This window comes from Gopherus evgoodei, chromosome 2 (assembly GCF_007399415.2).
Source record: "Gopherus evgoodei ecotype Sinaloan lineage chromosome 2, rGopEvg1_v1.p, whole genome shotgun sequence".
NCBI lineage: Eukaryota > Metazoa > Chordata > Testudines > Testudinidae > Gopherus > Gopherus evgoodei.
Genome location: NC_044323.1, coordinates 77,698,434 through 77,711,848, shown reverse-complemented (window position 1 = coordinate 77,711,848; position 13,415 = coordinate 77,698,434). Strand labels below are relative to the sequence as shown.

The 13,415-nt window shown below is 47.7% G+C and overlaps 1 protein-coding gene across 3 annotated transcripts in view; it reads left to right on the top strand.

The window, feature by feature from the left end:
* Positions 1-3,869: 3,869 nt before the first annotated feature.
* Positions 3,870-13,415, top strand: part of SNRK (SNF related kinase) — a 97,508-nt gene continuing 87,962 nt past the window's right edge. For 2 of the 3 annotated variants that reach the window (XM_030551036.1, XM_030551038.1), the window contains exon 1: positions 3,870-4,048. The gene's annotated coding sequence lies outside the window, so the exon portion shown is untranslated. Of the gene's footprint in view, positions 4,049-6,322; positions 6,430-13,415 lie in introns of all 3 variants that reach the window. The other variant, XM_030551037.1, reaches the window with a different exon arrangement.

Genomic DNA, 13,415 nt, shown 5'->3' with positions numbered 1-13,415 from the left:
TAAGTGACTTGTCATATGATCAGAATTCTAATTTTCTTTCTTTCCTGCTGTAGATTGCCACGTACTTTTAGGGGCGAAAGAAAAATGCAGAGCTGTTATTTACCAGGCTGCACGTGGCAAAAGACTGTATAGGTAAGGGATGCAGGGAGGGTCTGGGTCACGATGCAAACTGCAGGCACGCACACAACTAAAATTAATTAATTAAAAGTTTTATTGGGGATAGTTACAAGGGGTAGGGGAGCAGCGTATGATTAGCTAATAGGGTTAATGGAACTTAACACATACAATGGCTAAAGTATTTACTATCAAACAATATTTATAAACAAAGATGCAGTAAACAATATTTATAAACACGGATGCAGCATTTAGTAATAACCAATACTTAGGAATACAAACCAACTCATAACAACCGGCAAACGTAGAAACTCTGCTTAAAACACGTGAGCTGAGAGAGGCTTCGAGGTGATCAGGCTCGGTTACGGGTGTGTACAAGGTACACAGGATTCGTTTTTCTTTCTCCTCTTCTCCCTGCACATGGCAGACCAGCCTAAAATACCCACTATGACATCATAGAAGTGTCATAGGGGATGGGGCCCAAAAACTGTGTGTGTTCGTTTCTGATTGGTACAAGCAAAGTTTACACCAAGTAGGGGAGCAGGTGCCTGAAAGTCTGGCTTCGCCCCCAAAAGGTGAGGAAATGCATATAGTTCAGAATGTCTTTAACACTGACTGACAAAGGAAGAGGCCAGGGCAATACCGGTATGGGCAGGTCTTTAGGATGCAGACAGGAACTTATCCTAACACCTGCTTATACGAAAGACATTCACGTAAGCCTGATTAAAAAAATTAATTGCTATTGTTTGTGTTGGAGCAACCAACATACTATTGATTACTTCCTGCAGTTTAGTTTAGTCAACTATTATTTTACTAAATAAATATAAATAATCTTTGTCTTTGTTACAGTTCTTTTTAATTGTTATAGTTTATTTTTAATGGCTCCTGCATTTGCTCTTCAGAATCCTGAGGATTCACCTTAATTTCCTCTACTAATGTTATATTGCCTCCTTCCTTCAGAGTCTATGCTTTGTTAATCTTCATTCTGGCCATGGAGAACTAGATGGGAAATATTGAGGGGCACATTAGGAATCACTGAATAGCAATGTGTTATCTCCCTCAGAAGTCTTTTCAAACTTTCCAAGATCAGGAAACGAAAGACAGTACTCCAGAATCACACTCATGGCAATATATCAGTGTTGGGGAACTTCCATTTCCACAACTGGCCTCTACGTTTTCCTTAGTCTGACTTCCCAGGAGCGTTATTGGGAATCCTTCTTAAATAATTGGGGCCCAGCCTTAGATCATAATTGCAGTGAAATGCAAATTACCAACTACGGAACCATCCCTAACTTTACCATGTTTAATTAGTTTATCACGTCAAGCACTTTAAGGCATGCCTGTGGACACTGTTTTGCCGTCTTCCCTTAGAAGACCATATGCCGCAAAGCCTCAGCCCAAAGAGATAATGACATCATACTTCTGGGGTGAGAGTATTCTTCATTCTTTATGCATCTCATTTGCGGAGGCTACCAACCAAGATGCCAATTTGTACTATCTTATGCTGGTTTTGGTAACATGAACTCCTGTTAGCTAGCAACTGGACTGAGACTACAGGCTCATTTCACATATATCACTGAATGGCTGTCAGAGATTAATGACTTTTTGTGGTTACTCACCCCTAATTCAGACTAGTAACTTTGAGATGAAAGGTGGCCCATTTCCTGAGTCATTCAATTTCCACTCCCATTGTGTTACTTCATATCTTCTGTGTCTTGCAGATTTTCAGTATATATCCAAAAAAAGGCACTCTATGATTCTTTGGATATTTACTGCAGTTCCTGCTATGCCATTAAAGCCTGACATGCTAAGAATTAGTAGTTCTTGTGACATTTTCAAAGCTACTGTATGGCTGGGTGTTTTACTTATTATTTGCATACTTTGGTCATTGTTGCTGTGTTTTTCCAAATTAATACTACATTCCCTCCTCCCTGAATAAAAGTTTTCTTTGTATTACACTGTACTTGTGAGTGAGGAAGTATTGCCTATTAGGGGAGGTCAGGAGAGGTATTTAGTTTTTCCAGGTTTCTGGATGGGGGTTCAAGACAGTTTTGTTTTTCTAGTTTTAAGAACCCCCAGCTATTGAACCTGGCCTTGTTGCTACTGACAAGACCTGGCAGCAGGTTTACGCTTGCACACACTGCATCAGTGGCAAAGCTGAGAATAGAAGCTAAGGGTGAAAACCTCACCCTGACTCCAACTCCTTTACACCAATTAAAAGAGGGAGTGGCATGAAGGTGCCTCAAAACTCTATATCAGGGGGCAAGAACGGGGGAGTCTGGCTGCCAGTGGGTGCACAGCACCCACGGAGAAAAATTAGCAGGTGCTCTGCACCCACTGGCAGCCAAGCTCCCCCCTCCTTGCCTCCTTCTTCCCACCCAGTGCGCTGTATCCCCGCTTCTCCCCCTCCCTCCCAGTGCTTCCCACTCCACCCCTGCCTAACAGCTGTGCAACAGCAGTAGGGTGACCAGATGTTCTAATATTATTGGGACCATCCTGATATTAGAGGCTTTGTCTTATATACACAACTATACCCCCCCTCCCAAAAAACTCACCCATGGAGTCGATGCCTATGCATGACAGCACCTTCCTTCTAATCCCATGATCTTGTCAAAAGCCTTCTGAAAGTCCAAGTACGCTATAGCCACTGGATCAAGATGCTTGTTACCCCCCCCAAAGAATTCTAATAGGGATGGTGTCCCTAGCCTCCTGCTGTGGCCTGTTTGCCAGAAGCTGGGAATGGGCAACAGGGGATGGCTCACATGATGATTACCTGTTCTGTCCAGTCCCTCTGGGGCACTTGGCATTGGCCACTGTCAGAAGATACTGAGCTAGGTGGAGCTTTGGTCTGACACAGTATGGCCGTTCTTATGTTAAAAGATTGATGAGGCAAGATCTCCTTTTAGAAAACCATGTTGACTCTTCTCCAACATACCATGTTCATCAATGTGTCTGATAATGCTGGTCTTTAGTATAATTCAGGTGACCCCCAACGTGGTGCTCGCGGGAGCCCTGGCGCCTGCCGGGACGTTTAAGTGTGCCCGAGTACTGCCCTTCAGCTGAGAAGCCACCAAAATGCCACCAAAATTCGGTGGCATTTTGGCAGCGACGCCTCCGGATGACGCCACTCGTCGGTGGCATTTCGGTAGATGCTCATCCGCCACCACGGTCCTCCGCGGCTCATCTGGCGCCCGTCAAACAAAAAAGGATGTGACCACTGGTATAATTTCAACCAATTTGCCTCATACTGAAGTTAGGCGTACCAGTCTGTAATTGCCAGGATTACATCCAGACCCTTTATAAAAATCTGTGTTACCTGAGCTACTTTTTCTTCTAAAAGTCTCACACCTACTTTTAAAAACACACACACACACACACACACACACACACACACACACACACACACACACACACACACACTCTTACCATATTAAGTAAACGGACCTTATTCCATAGTAACGATCCAACACGTGGTAATACAATGCCGCAATGTTTGGCCATCTACAGCCCGCCCCTCCCCTAGCCGATCCTTTCCCCACGCTCCAGCTCCCACCACCCCTACCCCGCCCAACCCGCTACGGCCTCTCAGCCGGGGTGTGACGGCACGACGGTGGCACCTCCCTCCGGCGCATGCGCAGCGGCGACCCTTTCTCTGTGCCGGTTGCCCCTCCCCGGCCCCGCCCCCAGCTCTCGGGAGCTGCCGGCCGTTGTTGTCAGTGCGTCGCGCTCGGAGTCGCCGCAGCGGTAGCAGCCGGGGACGGAGCAGGCGGGCGACGCCGGGCGCGGGCACAGGTCGAGCCGCTCCCGCCGCTGTTTCGCTGCCCCGCGTCTCCCGGGGGCGCCTCCAGCTCCCAGCGGGGGGAGCGGCCGGTGACAGGGGCAGACGCCGCTGCCCATGTGGGGGGTGGCGTGCGGAGGAGCCGCTGCTGCGGGGGTAGGTTACTGGCGCGGCGCGGGGGGTCGATGTCCCGCGGCTCCCGGTCCGGCTGGGCTGGCGGAAAAGTGGGAGCCCGTTCCCCTGGGCCGGCCTTCCCGCCGGGGCCCTGGCTCCCTCCCGGCCGGGCAATGGCGGCCTCGCCCCGGGGAGGCTGCGGGGCCCAGCGGCGGGGCAGTTGCCTGCGCCTGAAGGTCGGTGCTGCCCGGGCTGCGGGAGCCACATCTCGTATCTCCTTGTCCCGGCTTAGGCCTGCCGGGTGCGGGTTGGTGCGGGGCTGGAAGTGCCTGGGCAGGCGGGTGTGTCACACCACGACCCCCCCCCCGTCCCGCCGCGCGCGTGTGTCACACCACGACGACCCCCCCGTCCCGCCGCGCGCGTGTGTGTGACACGATGACCCCCCTCCGTCCCGCCGCGCGCGTGTGTGTGACACGATGACCCCCCTCCGTCCCGCCGCGCGCGTGTGTGTGACACGATGACCCCCCTCCGTCCCGCCGCGCGCGTGTGTGTGACACGATGACCCCCCTCCGTCCCGCCGCGCGCGTGTGTGTGACACGATGACCCCCCTCCGTCCCGCCGCGCGCGTGTGTGTGACACGATGACCCCCCTCCGTCCCGCCGCGCGCGTGTGTGTGACACGATGACCCCCCTCCGTCCCGCCGCGCGCGTGTGTGTGACACGATGACCCCCCTCCGTCCCGCCGCGCGCGTGTGTGTGACACGATGACCCCCCTCCGTCCCGCCGCGCGCGTGTGTGTGACACGATGACCCCCCTCCGTCCCGCCACGCGCGTGTGTGACACGATGATCCCCCTCCGTCCCGCCGCGCGCGTGTGTGACACGATGACCCCCCTCCGTCCCGCCGCGCGCGTGTGACACGATGACCCCCCCCCCGTCCCGCCGCGCGCGTGTGTGACACGATGACCCCCCCCCGCCCCGCCGCGCGCGTGTGTGTGACACGATGACCCCCCCCGTCCTCACGCACGCGTGTGACATGACGACTCCCCCTTTCGCCCGCGCGTGTATGTCATTTGTGGTACTATCATCCTCAGCCTCACAACCTGTGAAGGACAGGGAAACCTATAGTGGTTTGCCTGTTCTCTGTTTTGTGTTAAAAGGGTGAAATCCTTCTAGCTAGAGAAATCCTTAAACCATAATCTTAGGCACATTTTTTGGGGATGATACTGCCTCTAATTCTTTCAAACCAGAGGCATAACCAACAGGTTTGTTCAGCACATGAGCTGGCATTCTTTCTTTGCTTAGAGGGAGTACCTCTGACAGACAGACAAACTGTAGCTGTCTCTTATCCTTTGGCAACAGTTGCATAGTCATGCCAATAACATTATTTCATTGAACTGCTGTGTCCAGTTTTCTGTAGAAATTAATTTGACAAGTAGCCCTGTCCTGGAGAATGGCTTTTATGGATCTTAGTGGCTAGGTTCTGACACCCAGAAGCCACCCCACTAACTACATCCATTGATGAAATGTGTCTTTTAAAATCTATTTTAGTGATTTCTGTTATTCATGAAGTCCTAGGGTAACTATGGTAAAATCCATGGTATCTTGAACATTGTGTGCAATTCTGATTTTCCCATCTCAGAAAGATGGAAAATGTTGCCCTTGTACAAAAATTATTACGGGTATGGAACAGTTTCTATATGAGGAGAGATTAAAAAGGCTGGGACTGTTCGGCTTAGAAAAGAGATGACTAAGGTCATGTCTACAATTACAAGTACAGCTGTAAGATCACTCATGCATTTGTGTTATGACTACAGGAGAGAGCTCTCCCACCGACATAATAAAACCAGCTCAACAAGCAGTCCAGCTGTGCCTGCAGAAGAGTGCCTTCTGCTGATGTAGCACTGTGCACAAGAGCACTTATGCTGGCAAAACTTATGAGGCTCAGGGAGTTGCTTTTTTCACACTACTGAGTGACAGAAGTTTTGCTGACATAAGTGCTAGTGTAGACATTGCCTAAGGGGAGAGGATATGATAGAGGTCTATAAAATCATGAATGGTGTGGAGGAGGTAAATAAGGAAGTGTTGTTTATCCCTTCACATAAAGGGAAATATTCCGTAGTGACCTGAGGGATGCTGGACACAAACCTGACTTATCTCCAACTAGATTTTTTTTACTGGTTCATATGATAACTGGAGCATCTGTGGAAGGGAGCTTTCTGCACACTCAAAGGTTACCAAAGGCAGAGAGGTTTAAATTGGAGTATAAAAATGTTTGCTCAATTTTACATCCTCCTCCCACTCTGTGCATCCTGTTAGAACTCAAGTGACTTCCTCAGTGGTACCAGAGCAGTTCCTGAAACAATGGAAGTGTGATCTAAGACTTGTAGCCATCTACTAGTGTGGATAAATTGCATCCAAATGATGTGAGTAGAGATCTGTTTATGCCCCCCCTCTGTGGTGTACCTGCTACTTAGTTGTATAGATTTTTATGGGGAATGCTTTTAGATTTTTTTTTCTGTTTAGGGGGAGCAAGAAAATAAGAATCTTAGTAAAGTGGAATTTAAAGATATGTGTTGAGACTGATTTATAGATTACAAAAGGGTTAAGTGCATATTGCAAGAAATGTGCCACCAAGGAATTGATTATTACTGAAATATTGTTGAAATCAGCTGAGTTTTTGTTTTATGTAATGTGCTCCAATTGTCAGCTACTGGGACTGAGGAGTCAATTGATTGTAGTGAGTAGCAGTGACTGTTAGTTCTTGTAGGACTTGAAACAGATCAAACATTAAAATATTATGCAGTAACATATGAGTCCTCAGAGCTGCCGACAAAGCCAAAGAAGACCAGATTAGACATTTCAGATATATTTAAGGTAATAAAAAGCTGGAAATCTTAAAACAAACAAACCACCCCCACACCCTTCCTGTATTCTTTGTATAACATAAAGCAGCTTTAAAAGGAAAAAAAAAAACAACCAAAAAAACCCACAGACCTAATTTATTTCCTTAATATGGTGGGTGACATAAATTGTATTTTAGTGATATTCCTTATATTTTAATCCTGTTAGAACTGAGGTGAACTTTTTAAGTGTGCCCAGTGTAGGTGACTTAATGCTTTCTTTTTTGTCTGGTTGTGCGGTAGTTCAAACAGTTTAAATTCTGGTAACTGAAGTGAATGCAGCGTGAAGACATATTGGTACATCATTTTTGAACTGGACATGTGCATTTGTTATACTAAAACCTCTAAACCTCACCTTTCTCTCCTTCAGTCTATTCATGATGTTACAAAGAGAATCTTTCTCACATACTGCTCTGACCACCTCATTTTCTCTTCAAATCCGTCTAACTTCCTGCCTTCTGAAACAAGTTTAAACAGCTCTTCTCCAGTCTACATCTTCGTTTGAATCTTGCTCCCTTCCCTCTTCAACACCTTGTGTCTGACCACTTTCTCTTTATCCTTCTTGCTTTTTTGTCTCTCTTTCTATGCTGTCCCTTATGCCTAGTATATCCTTGCTGTCATGGTGCTGCAAGCTTCATCTCTTTCCTCTTTCATATATGTCCTCAAAACACACTTCTTCCATGACACTTAGCAGTAATACCCCCCCAACTGTCCTGCACTCCAAGAAATTCCTGGATTATTATGGCATTATTATAATAATTTAAAAACTTTTTTGCTGTACTGCGGTGCATCCAATCAGCAGGTGGTTTGTGTTATTTTAGAGGGTAAGTTCCTGGGGCAGGGTTATATCCTTCTGTATGTTCTGTACAGAGCTGAACTTACTGTGTGCAGCAAATAAATAAATACTATAAGGTAAGTTAACAACTTAAGTGGTAGTTGTATTAGTATGTTACATTTATAGAGCCTTTCCAAATTACTTCTGAAATGTGATTAACATTGAAATGCAACCACATCTGTAGTGTAAAGTAGCTGCTGTTTAAAGAAGATGTGACAATAGTACACAACATCTCAAGCATGTGAAAATTTGTGTATTTAGTTGGAATTTCAGAGAATGCAGCTAGTCAAAATGTAGACACCCACAAAGAAATTTGGCCAGGATGATAGGGTGGAGAACCCTGTTGCAAAAAGAAGGTGGCATGCAATCTTTACTAATCACTAATGGAAAAGATGTCTCTTTCATCTTAAGCCTGGTCTACACTATGCGTTTATACCGAATTTAGCAGAGTTAAACCGATTTAACCCTGCACCCATCCACACAACGAAGCCCTTTATATTGATGTAAAGGGCTCTTAAAACCGATTTCTGTACTCCTCCCCGATGAGGGGAGTAGCGCTGAAATCGGTATTGCCATGTCGGATTAGGGTTAGTGTGGCCGCACTTCGACGGTATTGGCCTCCAGGCGGCATCCCACAGTGCACCATTGTGACTGCTCTGGAATGCTATCTGAACTTGGATGCACTGGTCAGGTAGACAGGAAAAGCCCCGCAAACTTTTGAATTTCATTTCCTGTTTGGCCAGCATGGAGAGCTCATCAGCACAGGTGACCACGCAGAGCTCATCAGCACAGGTAATAATGCAGTCTCCTGAGAATCGAAAAAGCGCTCTAGCGTGGACCACACGGGACGTACTGGATCTGATCGCTGTATGGGGAGAGGATTCCGTGCTAACAGAACTCCGTACCAAAAGACGAAATGAAAAAACATTTGAAAAAATTTCCAAGGCCATGATGCAGAGAGGCAGCACCAGGGACTCAGTACAGTGCCGTGTGAAGGTTAAGGAGCTCAGACAAGCCTACCAGAAAACCAAAGAAGTAAACGGAAGGTCCAGGGCAGGGCCGAAAAGGTGCCATTTCTGTGCTGAGCTGCATGCAATTCTAAGGGGGTCCTCCACCACTACCCCACTCCTGTCCGTGGATTCAGAGGTTGGGGAGGTAATCTCAGCCATGGCTGAGGATTCTGCGAACGGGGAAGATGAGGAGGAGGAAGAGAAGGACGAGCTTGCAGAGAGCACACAACACTCTGTTCTCCCCAACAGCCAGGAGCTTATTCTCAACCTGACGGAATTACCCTCCCAAGCCACTGTCCCACATAATGAAGCCATGGAAGGGATCTCTGGTGAGTGTACCTTTGTAAATATAAAACATGGTTTAAAAGCAAGTGTTTTTTAATGATTAATTTGCCCTGAGGACTTGGGATGCATTCGCGGCCAGTACAGTTATTGGAAAAGTCTGTTAACATGTCTGGGGATGGAGCAGAAATCTTCCAGGGACATCTCCATGAAGCTCTCCTGGAGGTACTCCAAAAGCCTTTGCAGAAGGTTTCTGGGCACGGAAGCCTTATTCTGTCCTCCATGGTAGGACACTTGACTACGCCATGCATTTAGCAAGTAATCGGGTATCATTGCATGACAAAGCTTAGCTGCATATGGTCCCGGTGATTGCTGGCATGCAAGAAACATCCGTTCTTTATCTCGCTGTGTTATCCTCAGGAGAGTGATATCATTCATGGTAACCTAGTTGAAATTCAGGAATTTAATTAAGGGGACAGAGATGGCCATTCCTACTGGGCTGTTTGCCTGTTGCTTAAAAGAAATCCTTCCTTGCAGGTAGACAAGCAGGGGGGTGGCGGGGGGATTGACGCTGAGCTTTTTCGCATTTGGCTAGCAGGGATCTTCCCTGCTACCAGCCACATGGTGGAGGGGGAGAAGGGCGGTGTTTAGCAGTGATTTTCCATGATACCAGCCACGTGGTGGGGGGAGCGGTAAAGCGATCATCCCAGAGAATTGGATGGGGGCGTGCTTTCTGCTGCTGCAGGTTAACAGGAAAGAAGCAGCACTGAACGGGCTTTGCTTGGTATTTGGGAAAGGAGGGCACTGTGTATATGAAGGCTGCAGAAGCCGAAAGACAATGGCTGCATGCAAGCTGAATTCTGCTGCCCGGACCTGCGTCTGTGAGATCTCTAACACCAGAGCCGCAGGCAGTCAATATTAACATGCAAAATGTGACCTTGTAGTGAAATCACATGTGCTATGTAAGGTGAATAGTGTTGTTCACTGTGAAAGAGTATAAGCATTGTTCTGTAAAATGTATCTTTTTAAACACTTCTCTCCCTTTTTTCCCTCCCTCATGCAGCTGCACATTTTTCAAGCCTCCCTACTCCATCCCGAAGGCTATTTCAGATAAGGTGGCAGGAAAAAAAAGACACGAGACAAAATGTTCTCGGAAATCATGGAAGTGACCCGCAGTAAAAGAGCTCATCTGAATGAGTGGAAGGATGTAGTATCAAATTCAGGAAAGATGCCAGTAAATGTGAGGACAGGAGGATCGCTCGAGATGAGAGGTGGCGGCAGGAAGATCAGAGGAGGCATGATGCAACGCTGGGGCTGCTGCGTGATCAAACTGACATGCTCTGGCATCTGGTGGAGCTTCAGGAACAGCAGCAGGATCACAGAGTGCTGCTGCAGCCCTTGTGTAACCACCCTCACCATGTTCCATATCCTCCTCACCCAGACGTGTAAGAACGTGTGGGGGGAGGCTCCATATGCCCGCCTGTTCCACCCCTGTGGACAGCCCAACCAAAAGGCTGTCATTGTTTTGAAAATTTTTTAGTGGCCTTTTCCTTCCCTCCTATTCTCCTCCCAAACCACACCTGGGCTGCCTCGTCAGTTCTCTCCCTCTTTTTATAATGCATTAATAAAGAATACATGATTTTTAAACGGTAGTGAATTTATTTCCTTAAGCAAGCTGTAATCGAAGGGGGAAAGTGGGTTGCTTACAGGGAAGGAGTCAATCAAGGGGAGGGGGTTTCATCAAGGGGTAACACAGCAGTCATACCGTACCCTGGCCCGTGATGAAACTCGTTTTCAAAGCTTCTCTGATGCGCACTGCTTCCTGATGTGCTCTTCTAATCGCCCTGGTGTCTGGCTGCGCGTAATCAGCTGCCAAGTGATTTGCCTCAGCCTCCCACCCCGCCGTAAAGGTCTCCCCCTTACTCTCACAGAGATTGTGGAGCACACAGCAAGCAGCAATAACAAAGGGGACATTGGTTTGGCTGAGGTCTGAGCGAGTCAGTAATATGCACCAGCGTGCCTTTAAACAGCCAAGTGCACATTCTACCATCATTCTGCACTTGCTCAGCCTGTAGTTGAACAACTCCTGACTACTGTCCAGGCTGCCTGTGTATGGCTTCATGAGCCATGGCATCAAGGGGTAGGCTGGGTCACCCAGGATAACTACAGGCATTTCAACATCCCCAACTGTTGTTTTCTGGTCTGGGAAGTAATTCCCTTGCTGCAGCCGTTTAAACAGAGCAGTGTTCCTAAAGACGTGAGTGTCGTGAACCCTTCCAAGCCATCCCACGCTGATGTTGGTGAAATGTCCCTTGTGATCCACCAGTGCTTGCAGCACCATTGAAAAGTACCCCTTGCGGTTTATGTACTGGGTGCCCTGATGCTCCGGTGCCAAGATAGAGATATGGGTTCCATCTATCGCCCCACCACAGTTAGGGAATCCCATTGCAGCAAAGCCATCCACTATGACCTGCACATTTCTCAGAGTCACTACCTTTCGTAGCAGCAGCTTAATGACTGCTTTGGCTACTTGCATCACGGCAGCCCCCACAGTAGATTTTCCCACTCCAAATTGATTCCCGACTGACCAGTAGCTGTCTGGCATTGCAAGCTTCCAGAGGACTATTGCCACTCGCTTCTCAACTGTGAGGGCCGCTCTTATCTTGGTATTATGGCGTTTCAGGGCAGGGGAAAGCAAGTCACAAAGTTCCATGAAAGTGCCCTTACGCATGCGAAAGTTTCGCAGCCACTGGGAATCGTCCCAAACCAGCAAAACTATGCAGTCCCACCAGTCTGTGCTTGTTTCCTGGGCCCAAAATCGGCGTTCAATGGCTAGAACCTGCCCCATTACCATCAGGATCTCCAAAGTGCAGGAGCTCGCGGTTTGAGAGAATTCTGTGTCCATGTCCTCATCACTCTCTTCGCCATGCTGCCGTAGCCGCCGCCTTCTCGCCTGGTTTGCAGGTCCTGTTTCAGCATAGACTGCACGAGAATGCGTGAGGTGTTTACAACGTCCATGATTGCAGTCTTGAGCTGAGCAGGGTCCATGCTTGCTGTGCTATGGTGTTTGCACAGTTCACCCAGGAAAAAAGATACGAAATGGTTGTCTGCTGCTTTCACAGAGGGAGGGGTGGGGCTGTACCCAGAACCACCTGCGACAATGTTTTTTGTCCCATCAGGCACTGGGATCTCAACCCAGAATTCCAAGGGGCGGGGAGACTGCCGGAGCAATGGGATAGCTATGGGATAGCTACCCACAGTGCAACGCTCCAGAAATTGACACTAGCCTCGGCACATGGACGCACATCGCCGAATTAATGTGCTTAGTGTGGCCTCGTGCACTCAACTTTATACAATCTGTTTTAAAAAACCGGTTTCTGTAAAATCGGTATAATCCCATAGTGTAGACATATCCTTAGACTGCATCTTTCAACTTCACAGTATATGCTGTTACCATGATGGGGCATTGGTATTATGTGAAGTTGTATGGAAAAGTTTCTATTTATTGATTCACGAACGTGACTCCTGCATCATCTTGTGTTTTCTTCAGCAGTCTTGCATCCCATTAGTGACCAGGCATAACCAAGCTCATCTTGAGATATAAGATTACAGCTCAGGATTTTATGGCTGCAGTTCATATATATTAAGGAATGATAAATTTCAGTTTTCTGCCAGTTCTTAAGTAACTTAAGATGTTAGTAATGAAGTTGTAATATACAGGAGTGGCTCTAGACATTTCGCCACCCCAAGCAGGGCGGCATGCTGCAGGAGGCGCTCTGCTGGTCATCTGCGGTAGGTCCACTGGAGCCATGGGACCAGCGAACCCTCCGCAGGCATGCCTCTGGGAGGTCCACTGGAGCTGCCTGCTGCCCTCCCGGTGACCGGCAGAGCGCCCCCCGCGGCATTCCGTCCCAAGCACGCGTTTGGCATGCTGGGGTCTGGAGCCGCCCCTGGTAATATAGAAGCTGAGTAACTGGGTGGGGAAGAACAATGTTATTGAACTTTAAGGAAAAGCAGATTTTAGCTACAGGTCTCTGTGGGAAGGTTCCAGTATTATAAAGGCATACGTGTCCAAGCCAAGTTGGTATTCTGAACACTTAAGGTATCAGACATTTATTAAACCAGTGATGCTCCAGGATTTAGTTCACATGCATACTGTGGAAATCTTTCTTTGACAGGTGACAATGTGGCTTACAATAGGTTTTATATGTATTTGTCTCCGTAGTCAGACATGGGACAGCATTTGACACTTCTATCTCAGTCTGTGTGGATAAAAAAAATCTTGATTTGTTCTTGTTTATTAATGTTACCTTTGTCTGAGTGTGCTTACAATAATGGCTTAATCTCATTTGATTTTTTTTTAAAATTGGTTCACAGTGAAG